This window comes from Magnolia sinica, chromosome 2, assembly GCF_029962835.1.
Source record: "Magnolia sinica isolate HGM2019 chromosome 2, MsV1, whole genome shotgun sequence".
Lineage (NCBI taxonomy): Eukaryota > Viridiplantae > Streptophyta > Magnoliopsida > Magnoliales > Magnoliaceae > Magnolia > Magnolia sinica.
In genome coordinates this window covers 13,793,738-13,806,483 of record NC_080574.1, presented here as the reverse complement: position 1 = coordinate 13,806,483, position 12,746 = coordinate 13,793,738, and the positions used below count along the sequence as shown (strand labels likewise).

At 42.6% G+C, this 12,746-nt stretch overlaps 1 pseudogene; it reads right to left on the bottom strand.

Moving 5' to 3' along the window:
• Positions 1–12,746, bottom strand: part of LOC131223940 (uncharacterized) — a 49,726-nt pseudogene that overhangs the window by 22,406 nt on the left and 14,574 nt on the right.

The window sequence follows — 12,746 nt, the reverse complement described above, 5'->3', positions numbered from 1 at the left end:
ATAGTGAAGATGTTGAATATCACAGAGATGGCAATGATAGCATTACATACAAAACATTCGTAAGCATGTTGATATAGATAATTATGATGGAATTGGCAGTGATGGTTTTCCATTACCTCCATTGAGCCATAAGACTAGAGGTTTGGTCGAAGGATCTTCGGGAGACTCGGTGAAATAATAGAAGAGAGCCCTTCCATTCTTAGGATCCACCGTTACATATCCCGCGTACTGATCGAAATTCGCTCCATTTTCTCCTTTTGGTTGTCCAGGCAAGGCCTCAATCTTGTCACCCTCCATCAATCCATTCTGTGGACCGATGTAAATGGGCGAATAAGCAGTGCTCGCATCTATTGGGGGCCATGATTCGACATGTGGTGGCTGGGATGACCTGAGTCATTTGATCAACCTATTCAAATTGGTGATCTGATTGGCGTGATTAGTGGTGGCCCAAGCAAAGAAGCAGCTGAAGAGCAGCAAACATGTGAAGGGTGCAATCTTCATCTTGTTGTTGATGATGAAAATGGCATGACGTTGAGGTTCTTAAATAGGTAAATGAGGGAATGGTTGGACGAGGATTTCAAGATAGGGTGTTTGTTTGGATTTTTAAAATTCTAATTCCTTTCGAATCAACGCACCAACATTTCTTATTTTTCGTTGGCTTTGAAAGTAAAGTTGGCCCGCTTCATTGTTTTCCTAGCCTTTCCTAACTCTCTCTCTCTCTCTTTAGACTCCAGGGTGCGTTTGCCACAGTTCATTCAGTTCAGATAACTGATCATCCGTGAGTTTTTACACATGCGTGTAAACCTGTGGCCCAAATTCTTGTACCGTTGTCTGGGGCAAGATGATCTAAATTGTCCGATTTATCCCAGTGAATCTTGACCACTGAACTTTTAATTTCTTTCTAAAGATATGTTTTGTCATCATTAATGGGGAAGTAAAACGATGATGAAAATATTGAATTGTAATAGTGGGCATGTTTGTTAATGCTGAATTTTTGCACTTAACGCGAAAGTGGGAAAATGTTCCGTGTTTAGTGGTGTTTGTTAATGCGTGGTTAACGTGGAAGGAGGAAAGCACTAAGTGGTTTTTCACTGAATTCTTTCCGTGATATGAGTCCGGGTTAATGGTGAATGCGGAATGCCCTCAATGAATTTTTCATTAAATAAAAATTTTTACTTCCAAAATTACTCCTTTTCAAGTTACTACGGTAATTTTTCTCCTTAAATTGTTTGCGCATTACAAGATCAACTTTTAACATGTGAAACTTCTTTATGCCCCACCATGATGTATGTGTTTCATCCATTTCATTCATCCATTTTTAAAGATCGTTTTAGAGTTTGATACCAAAAATTAGAGGAATATAAATCTCAGGTGGACTATACCATAGGAAAACAATAGTGATTAGATATCCACCATTAAAATTCTCCTAAGGCCCAATGTACTGTTTATTTGACATCCAATCTATTGATTAGGTCATATAAATCTAGATGAATGGAAAAAACAAAGATTAGCTTGATCCAAAACTTTTATGGCCGCCCCCAAAAAGTTTTTAATGGTCGACGTTCATTTAACACTGTTTTCCTGCAATGTCATCCACTTGAGATTGGGATATACCTCATTTTTGGTCTCATACCATAAAATGATCTAGAAACATAGATGGACGGCATCGATGAAACACATACATCATGTTGGGGCCCACATAACACCGACCATCAGCCATTAGCTGGTGGCAGGGGAGTAGCCAGTCTGTTTCCGCAGATGCGGATTGGATACTGACAAGTTGAGTAGCGAGACTTACTATTGAAGTTACGTCACCAAGTTATGTGGGGCCCATCATGATGTATGTTTTGTATCCACGCTATCCATCTATTTGGTAATATAATTTTAGATAAAGATCTAGAGAATGAGTCAAATCCAAATCTCCAATGGACCTCACCATAGAAAACAGTGGGGAGAGTGACACCTACCATTAAAAACTTAAATAGGCCACAAAAGTTTTTGATCAAGCTGATATTTATTTTTACCCTTCTTTCATGTCTGTGTTAACTTGTGAGCCGGTTGGATTTCAAATAAAAATCACAGTGAACCTTAGGAAGGTTCAACAGTAGGCATCAATCTTGCGTCTGTTTTTTGTGGTGGGGTCAACTACATATTTGGATTTGCCTCATTCTTTAACGCATGCTCTAAAATTAAATCTCCAAATAGATGGACGGTGTAGATAAAACACATACATCAGAGTGGACCCACAAACATCATAGTGGCTCTTGGAACTTGATGACATCACTTCAGTAGCGAATCTCGCTATTCAACCTGTCAGTAGCCAATCCGTGTCCAAGTAGGATGCGGATTGGTTGGTGTACCTCACACCAGCAGTTGTATTGCCGTCAGCGGGTTCTGTGGGTCCCATCACGAGGTATGTGTTATATCCAAACCATCCATCTGTTTGGTGAGCTCATATTAAAGCTTGAGACGAAAAATAAGCTGCAGAAAACAATAGGGGATTGAACGTCTACCATTGAAATCCTTTTTGGGGTCACAAAAGTTTTCGATCAATATGATTTTTATTTTTATTTTCCTCTTCATACAGGTATTTGTGACCTTATGAATACGTTGGATGAAAAATAAACTTAAATAGGCCACAGAAGTTTTGGATCAATATGTTTTCACTTCATCCAATTGGGAATGACCTTATAAACGGTTTGGATAGCATATAAATATAAGGTGGGCCTTATTTGAAGGTTTTATTGCTACTTGTGTTCAATCCTATATAACATAGTGAAAATCTCCCAGTTAAGAGAAATTGAGGGCCTTATGATGATATTTTAGTTTTTTATTAAGTATTTTAGTTTATTTGAGTTAAATATAATAGTTTTATTTTCATTTAATAAAAAATAATTTCTTTACAATGTAAAACATTTTCAAACGAGAGATAGGGGCAAATGTGTCAAATTAACATATTTCAGACATTTAAGATATGTTTGTTAACAAATAATTTATTTCAAATCTAGTACCTAACTTTTAGACTTCAGTTATAATTATCAAACAAGTTTTTTTACTTCAGATTTCAGATTTAGGCTTCAGATTTCGAATTCGATCTTTAGACTACAGATTTAACAAACAGGGCCTTAGTCATCATCTATGGGTTTTACTTATGCGACATATGTGTACAGTAGATGAGTTACCTCAAATTAATGAGATGAGATGTTGCAAATGATCATTTTCGATTACGGAATAAATCTTTTTAGAATACGGATCTTAAGGCTAATAATATTTGTTGTTGGAAAGTGAAAGTAGACAATACAAGTACTGTTTTTTCGAGATGAGCCGTTGATTGCTATGGCTGTCCTCGTAATTATCGGATTTCTAATAACAATCTTTCACACGTGCCATGAAGAAGCACGTGGTTCTTCATTTGTGAGTCCCACCTGTAGTTTCTGTGCCCAAGAAAATCAGGACCTACGGTTTACCCGGGTACGCAGGCTGCATACCGATCGTTACTCGTTCCTTCTAACTGTCATTTTAGTTTGCATGTCTAGCCCAATTGATGTGATCAAAGGGTGGGGTGCGCTATATGAACGTCGGTGATGAGCCAGATCGGAACGTACGTGTTGGGAGAATAAGACTAGCCACCCCATGCCCACTTCAGTTATAACAATAAAGTCAAATTTAATTGTCGACTTGACAAGTCTGACCATGTCCCAGAACACAACGTCATCCGGACTGGAATCCCCAGTACCGCCATCCGGCCAGCGAGTTGATGTTGAGGGAGCTGGGGATGCCGGACCCGAGTCCGTTAAGAGTAGAAAACCAGATAGTATGGTGGACAAAGCCGACATTTGGGTGGGCTAAACTGAACATAGATGGGTTGGCCCGAGGGAACCAGGTCTGTCAGGAAGAGGTGGAATTTGCAGAAGTGACGTAGGGAACTTCTTATTTGCTTTCTCGGTAGGGTATGGGATGAGAACAAACAACAGAGTAGAGCTGACAGAGGTTTGGGACAGGCTCATTTTTTGCTGGAACCAAGGGCTGACTAAGATAGCGGTGGAGTCAGACTCAAAGATGATGGTGGACCTGCTCATCGGAAATTCTCGTCCGGCCTAGATCTGGAGGCACTGTTCCAACAGGATTAGTAAGCTGAAATAAAGAGGGCAGTTTTCTTTAGCCACGTCTTGCGAGAAGGGAACGCTCGGGCAGATGGTTTGGCCCGCCTGGGAAGTGAGCGGCAGATACTCCTTTTTCCGTCAGGACTCAGTCCTCCTGCCCCAGATCCGGGGTTTGATTTTGCTAGATAAGGTGGGCTTGAGGTCCATTAGGAAATCCAGGAAGGGTTCCTGAAGTTTGTGTCATAGGTAGGTGGCCGTTTTAAGGCATTATGATAGGCTCCCCCCTGATCTTGGTCTGGGGAGGCCCGAAATGTCCAGGTTTTTGTAAAGCAATATATGTTAAATGAATTTATTTATTTATTTTTATTTTATTATTATTTTAAAAAAAAAAAAAAATGTTGTATGTACCGGTACAACACCTGACCACCATGGGGTCGAATGTGTTATTTATGCAGAAATCCACTCCGTCCACGAAGTGCGTGGAATCATATAAGAAGTTAGTGAGCTCTAAAACTCAGGTCGACAAAAACACAGGTGAACAATTTAAAATCACACCTATAATCTCAAGTTCACGTGATGCGGCCGGCGTGAGTTCTCTATCAGGATGTCTATTATAGACAGTGCCCTTTTATCCTAGTGAGTCGCATCTGATTAACGGATTGGATAGAATATACACACCCAGGTGGGCTCCTCACACAAACATGTTGTTTGCATCCTCTTCGCTATTTCCTGTGGTTCGGCCCACCTGAGCTGCACAAAGGGATGTTTTTTTCTTTTTTCTTTTTTTATAAAAAGCCTAAGATGGAGGGGCACACCTGATAGACGGAGTGGATTTCATGCAAGCAGCAGGATTAGCGCGCAGGTGTTGTCAAGGCTGGTTTAATAGCTTGTATTTGGAATATATTGTAATACAAAACACAATTACACTGCAATCAATGTGGTTCTCTATCTTCATTGTGTTGGATTATTACTTTTACTACAGGTTGTCACGCGAAGGGAGCGTTTATTCATTGGCACCAGACCATTTGAGACACGGGAGTGGATTGGGTTCTGAACACTTCAGTAGCCAATACGCTGCTGAAGTGACGTGGTGAAATACAATTGGTTGAATGCTAATAGCATGGTCCCTTACAATTAATGATCTTTTCCTTGGAGTTCGGTTAGACGTATCTCTCCGTTTGCCGGTGCACGCACTCGACCATAAACTTTATTTTCAAGTCATTGTATTTTCTTTACTCCCCTGTTGAAGTGACCTCACCACTTTTCTTGGGCGCCACCATAATGTATGTATTGTATCCACACCGTTCATCCATTTCGCGAGGCATAATTCAAAGAGTGAGAAAGATCCAAATTTCAAGTGCACCCCACTGTAGAAAACAATGGAGATTGAACGCCCACCATTAAAACCTCTCTGGGCTATAAAAGCTTTTGATCAAGTTAATATTTATGCTTTATCTTATTCCATGTCTTTTTTAACTTATAAAAAGGTTGGATCTCAAATAAACATCATAGTTAGCTCCAGGAAGGTTTCGACGGTGGCCGTCACCTCCCACTGTTTTCTGTGGTGGGGTCCACTTAAACTTTGGATCTGCCTAATTCTTTTGCTTGCTCCCTAAAATGATCTCTTCAAATGGATGGATGGTGTGGATACAACACAAACATCATGGTAGGCCCAAAGAACTTGGTGACGTAACATCCGTCTGGTTCAGAAGCCAACCCGCTTTCGTTTCCAGTTCGTTTCCAATTGCGGCCAAAGCCGTCCGCATGAACTTCCTTCGACGGCGAGCTAGGTGGGGCACACAATGATATTTGTGAGAAATCCACTCGGTCCATCATTTTTTTCATATCATCTGATAACCCTAAAAAAAATGAGCCAGATCTAAAACTCATGTGGGCCGTACGGTTTGGAAACAATAAGTGGGGAAATTCCTGTGGTTGGAAATTTCCTGGGTCCACCATGATTTATATATGTCATCCATATGGCTCATGAGGTCATTCTTACTGGGATGAACTGAAATTATAAAAACATTAACATAATCCAAAACTTTTGTGGCCACTTGAATATTTCAATGGCTGAAGTTTAATACTCACCTTTTCCTATCGTGTGGCCCACTACAAGTTTGGATCAATATCATTGCTAGGTTTATGTTGTAACATAATCTAGAAAAACTGATGGCCGGGATAGATTTATCAAAAACATTACGGTGGGTGCCACTTACACATGTTACTACTTTTAATACTCATGTGACCGCATTTTCGTAATTTGCAGGGAATGGGACTTTTAATTCTTTAAATTAAATAGAGTTGGGACGCCGGTTGGCTACTGAACCAGACGGTAACTAGTCTTGCCACCGATGATCTCTCCAAAAGGATGGATGGTGTGGATATAACACATACATCATGGTGGCCCACCATGATGTATGTGTTATATCCACACCATCCATCCATTTGGAGAGATCATTTTAGGGAGTGAGCAAAATAATTAGGCGGATCCAAAGTTCAAGTGGACCCCACCACAGAAAATAGTAGAAGCTAACGGCTACCGTTGAAACCTTTCTAGGGCCGACCATGATGTTTATTTGAGATCCAACCTTTTTATAAGTTAAAAAAGACATGGAATAAGGTAAATTAACCATAAATATTAGCCTGATTGAAAGCTTCTATGGCCCAAAGAGGTTTTAATGGTAGACATTCAATTTCTATTGTTTTCTATGGTGGGGTGCACTTGAAATTTGGATCCTTCTCAGTCTTTGCATTATGCCCTAAAATGATATCACGGAATGGATGGACGGTGTGGATACAATTCATACATCATGGTGGCGCCCATGAAAAGTGGTGATTTCACTTCACTGGGGGGAGCGAAGAAAAGAAATGAGTTGAAAATAACGTTTACCCCTTATTTGCTCGAGACGTCTAACAGAACTCCAAAGAAAGATCATTAATTGTGAGGGAACACGCTCATGGCATTCAACCAATTGAATTTCACCACGTCACTTCAGTAGCGTTTTGGCTACTGAAGCGTTCAGTATCCAATCCGCTCCCGTGAGACACAATCCACATCTGCAACTCCCAGCAGTATTCACATGGTAAGGCTGGAAACACAGCCGGTGTAACACTGGATTTCTGTAGCGCCCATCATGTTCTTATGTATAAATCTACTCCATCTGGACAGGTGTTCAGAATTATCAAATTTACCATACATCTTGAGCCAGGTACACACACGCTTGAGAGTTCTATGTTTACTCCGTGCACGTGAGTAGTTTGACTCAGGATTTTGCAGCATATTTCACTCTAGCTAGTCGGGCACGCTTGATGAATGGATTTGATGAAACACACATCTCGTGTATAAAACACCCAACATTTGTGGGCTTTTGTTTTGTGTGTGACATCGACTCCGTTGGTACGTGTGCCCTCATGTTCACCTTGTAGATAAACAAACAGGAATCCAAAACTTAGGGAGGCCATACACCATGGGTATTTAACAACTTAAAATCACTCATGAAAAAAAAAAGGTAGTGTGGTCGGCTTCTGTCTTGGGCTAGGCTGCCTTTTAGAGAGTTCTTTTATCTCGATGAGAAGCATCTGATAAACGGCTAGGATGGAAATGAACAGCTATATACAGAAGAATGGAAAAGCTTTCCACTTTGGAAGCCGCTTTAAAATGATATGAACCAGAGCCTAGAAAATCCTAAACGTCTCAGTGAGACACACCCCTATGATAGGAGATGCCCAGTACAACTCTCGTATCAAATATAAAAAAGGTAACGATTGGTCATTCATGACTAAAGTAAAAGCGTCAACTTTTCAAAAGATCGAAATGGTTTAAATAAGAGGGGTTTCCATTGCGTTCAAGTGTAACTGCTGCTCTTCTAACCTCCATGCCCCGAATCGAATTCATAGACCACATTTTCCTCTCGTCGCGGGGGGGGGGGGGGGAACGGGCCTGCCCCTACTTCAACTGTTGGACCAATGCCTCCTCTACGTGCCAGAGATTGCCCCTTAAGGGCCTCATCCCATCTTTCATCTTTTGGGAACTTTGGAGGGCCAGAAACGCTGTCCGGTTTGAAGGTTCCGATAATCTGGTTGTCAGGATTATCTCCAACATCCAACGCTGGCTCAACCAAATTGGCCTGCTCCGGCCTCTGCCTAAATCTATTAATGTTTCCATATCAGCTACTCTCAAAGCCATTGGCACGCCACTCACATTGCTAAAGCGGGCAGATGACATCCATCACTAATGCAGTGACTGATCACAGCGAGACATACTTGATCCTGTTCTCCGACAATCACAATAATGAGATCTGTGAGGCAGTGCTCGTAAGCAGCCGTCAGAAAGACTGCGCGAACGTCATACCTGACCGGGAGCGCGCCCATGTGTTCCTCAGCCGCAACAATGGCATCGTGTCTGACTTCGGTGAGCCAACAACTTGGGCTTCCAAAAGAACACTGACGTAGGGGAGGACGTGAGGTCGAGCATCGTCTTCCTCAAGAAGATAACTATTCTGAATCCACGGAACTTCTCTGGACTCCTCACAGAGACTTCTCGGGGGGGGGGGGGAGGGGAGAAGGCAAGGGAACGGGCCTGCCCCTACTTCAACTGTTGGACCAATGCCTCCTCTACGTGCCAGAGATTGCCCCTTAAGGGCCTCATCCCATCTTTCATCTTTTGGGAACTTTGGAGGGCCAGAAACGCTGTCCGATTTGAAGGTTCCGATATTCTGGTTGTCAGGATTATCTCCAACATCCAACGCTGGCTCAACCAAATTGGCCCGCTCCGGCCTCTGCCTAAATCTATTAATGTTTCCATATCAGCTACTCTCAAAGCCATTGGCACGCCACTCACATCGCTTGTGCTAAAGCAGGCAGATGACATCCATCACTAATGCAGTGACTGATCACAGCGAGACATACTTGATCCTGTTCTCCGACAATCACAATAATGAGATCTGTGAGGCAGTGCTCGTAAGCAGCCGTCAGAAAGACTGCGCGAACGTCATGCCTGACCGGGAGCGCGCCCATGTGTTCCTCAGCCGCAACAATGGCATCGTGTCTGACTTCGGTGAGCCAACAACTTGGGCTTCCAAAAGAACACTGACGCAAGGGAGGACGTGAGGTCGAGCACCGTCTTCCTCAAGAAGATAACTATTCTGAATCCACGGAACTTCTCTGGACTCCTCACAGAGACTTCTCGAATCCACGAGGAAAGAAAGTAGAAAATAGAAATAAATTCTAATAAAATCGAAATTGATTGATGATTCCTTAAAAACGAGTTCACAACCCTTTAAATAAGGATACCAAGCAATGGGAAAGAAATTAGAATCAAACTACGACTCAAATTCCTAGAATCCGCGACTTACTATAAATAGTAAACTTACTATTTATAGACAGTCGTGATGTCTACTAGTGCGCAAGGTTTTCGGCCAAAAATAGTAAGTGTCCTATTTGGCTTCACCAAACCATTCTCCTAATTATTCTAAGCTCTTTTCACGTTGGGCGCAACTCCTAAAGCACGACGGATGAAGAGTTATAATCAAACTAAAACTTACTATTTATAGTAAAAACGAAATTAAAACAGGGAAACGACCATCGATCAAGGGGTTTTTCACAATTCCGGGCTGCGTAACCCAGCATAGCTGGGTTGGTTGGCTAAAGTAGCTCGTTCTACCCCAAAATCATATATTTTACGTCAGATAATTCATCCCGGATTGCAAGATATGCCCGATCTAAGGTCCGATGGTCCGGATCACTTCTGTCGTCGACCGGGCCTTTTCTGATCCATCTTGGCCATGAAACTGTCCGCAACCCGCTCTACATCAGTCCCCTCCACTTCAAAAGAACTCGAGGATGCGCTGGTTCATGATACTCGAACAAGTCCGCGACATTGAAAGTCCGTGAGATCGCCATGTCATCTGGAAGATCAACAACATAAGTGTTGTAATTGATCTTTCGGATGATTGGTACTGGCTCAATCTTTTTATTCTTCAACTTGTTGTATGTTCCGGTCGGAAATCATTCTTTGCGCAGATGGACCATTACTTGGTCGCCCACCTCGAACACTTTTTGTCGCCGATGCTTGTCCGCTTGCTCTTTGTATTTTTCGTTCGAGACATGTAGCTTGGTTTATACCTCCGCATGAATGCCCATGATCTTGTCAGCCATATGTTCCGCTGCAATGCTCATGCCTGGGAGCTTGGGCAGAGGGACCAAGTCTAGTGTGTGGCGACGTACTAGTCCATAGATAACCTGGAACGAGGATTTTCCTATCGAGCGGTTCACCATGTTGTTAAATGCAAACTCCGCTTGAGACAAGGCTAAATCCCATTGCTTCAATTTTTCTCCTGAAATACATCGAAGGAGGTTTCCCAACGTGCGATTTACAACCTCAGTTTGACCGTCAGTCTGTGGATGGTAGGCGCTGCTGAACTGAAGTCGTATATCAAATCGAGTCCACAAAGTCCGCCAAAAGTGGCTTATGAATTTCGTGTCACGGTCAGAAGTAATAGTCTTGGGAACCCCATGTAGCCGCACAATTTATCTGAAGAATAGATTCCCCACGTGTGTTGCATCGAGAGTCTTCTTGCATGGAATAAAGTGTGCCATCTTGGAGAAACGATCTACTACCACGAACACCGAATCCATGCCGCGTTGTGTTCGTGGGAGACTAAGCACGAAGTCCATAGATAAATCCTCCGAAGGGCCGTCAGGCACGGGTAACGGAGTGTAAAGGCCCGTATTATGAGATTGCCCCTAAGAGGTCTGACAAACATAACTACATTGGACTGCTTTTCCCACATCATGTACCAATTGCGGCCAGTAATATCGTTCTTCCACAAGAGCCCGTGTCTTGTCTCGCCCAAGGTGTCCACTGAAGCCACCTCCATGTAGCTCTTGGATTATCTGTTCCCTTAGCAAACTGTTTGGGATGCACAGTCGATTTTCCTTGAAAAGGAACCCGTCTTGCATATGTAAGTCGCCAGGGTGACCTCCTTGGCATCTGACCCATGCGTCCTTGAAGTTGTCGTCATTGGCATATATGTCTTTGAGGCGCTCGAACCCGACAACCTCATTACTCATTGTGACCAACAAAGTTACACGGTGACTCAATGCATCAGCTACTTTGTTCTGTTGCCCTGACTTATGTTTTAGTACGAACGTGAATTCCTGCAAAAACGAGATCCATCTAGCATGCACACGGTTAATGTTAGCTTGACTATTAATGAATTTGAGAGCTTGATGGTCCGTGTAAAGTATGAATTCCCTTTGAATCAAATAATGTCGCCAGTGCCACAGTGCCTGGACCACCGCGTATAACTCGATCTCATATGTAGACCACTTCTTACGTGCATCGCTAAGTTTCTCGCTGTAAAAGGCTACTGGCCTACCTTCTTGAGACAAAACTCTCCCAATTTCGACATATGAGGCATCACATTCGACTTTAAAAAGTTTGTCGAATTTGGGAAGTACAAGAACCGGGTTCGTGGATAATCTGCACTTGATTTCGGTAAAGATCTTGTCGGCTTCGTCAGTCCACTGAAACTGCCCTTTCTTCATGCAATCTGTGATTGGTGACACAATGGTACTAAAATTTTTCACGAATCGACGATAGAATGTCGTCAGTTCATGAAAACTTCGCACTTCGTGAATATTTGTAGGAACCGGTCATTCTCTGATTGCCTTCACCTTTTCCTCATCCACCCGAATGCCCGTGGGTGTGACTACAAAATCCAGGAACAATAGGCTATCAATCATGAAGCTACACTTTTTTAAATTGAGGTACAACTTATTTTTAATGAGCACTTGAAGGACCTTCTTGAGGTGTTCCATATGGGTGGTTTCGTTTCGTCTTGACTGTAGATCAAAATATCATCGAAGTAAACCACAACGAACTGCCCAATGAAAGGTTTCAGAACTTGGTTCATCAATCTCATAAATGTGCTAGGCGCATTCGAAAGATCGAAGGGCATGACCATCCATTCGTATAATCCTTCCTTGGTCTTAAAGGCCGTTTTTCACTCATCACCCGACCGTATTCGAATCTGATGGTAGCCGCTCCTTAGGTCTAATTTAGAGAATATTTTTGCACCCTCTAGCATGTCCAACATATCGTTCAACCGTGGTATAGGAAACCTGTATTTTATGGTGATTTTGTTGATGGCTCGACTGTCGACACACATGCGCCAACTCCCATCTTTCTTTGGAGTTAATAGAGCTGGTACAGCACATGGACTCATGCTCTCTCGAATAAGACCCTTGCGGATCAACTCCTCTACTTGTCCCTGCAGAATCTCGCACTCATTCGGACTCATTCGATAATGGGGACGATTAGGTAAACTGGACCCAGGGACAAAGTCGATATGGTGTTGGATATCCCACATGGGGGGTAACTCATCGGGAAGGTCATCGGGCCAGATTTCTTTGAATTCATGTAGCAGGGGCCTTAGTCTTTTAGGGATGTTGGTAGGCTCGAGTTCTTCCCATTTTACAATTAATGCATAAGTCTGTCCTGTTTCCTTTTATTCTTCCACGAAGTCCCGTATGGTTAAGAGAAAATGACCCTCCACTTTAGAAGTTTCAGGTGGTCCCTCTGGATCTATAGGGGCCAATATGTTCTTCCGGCCATCCTTGACGAAGATATATATATTA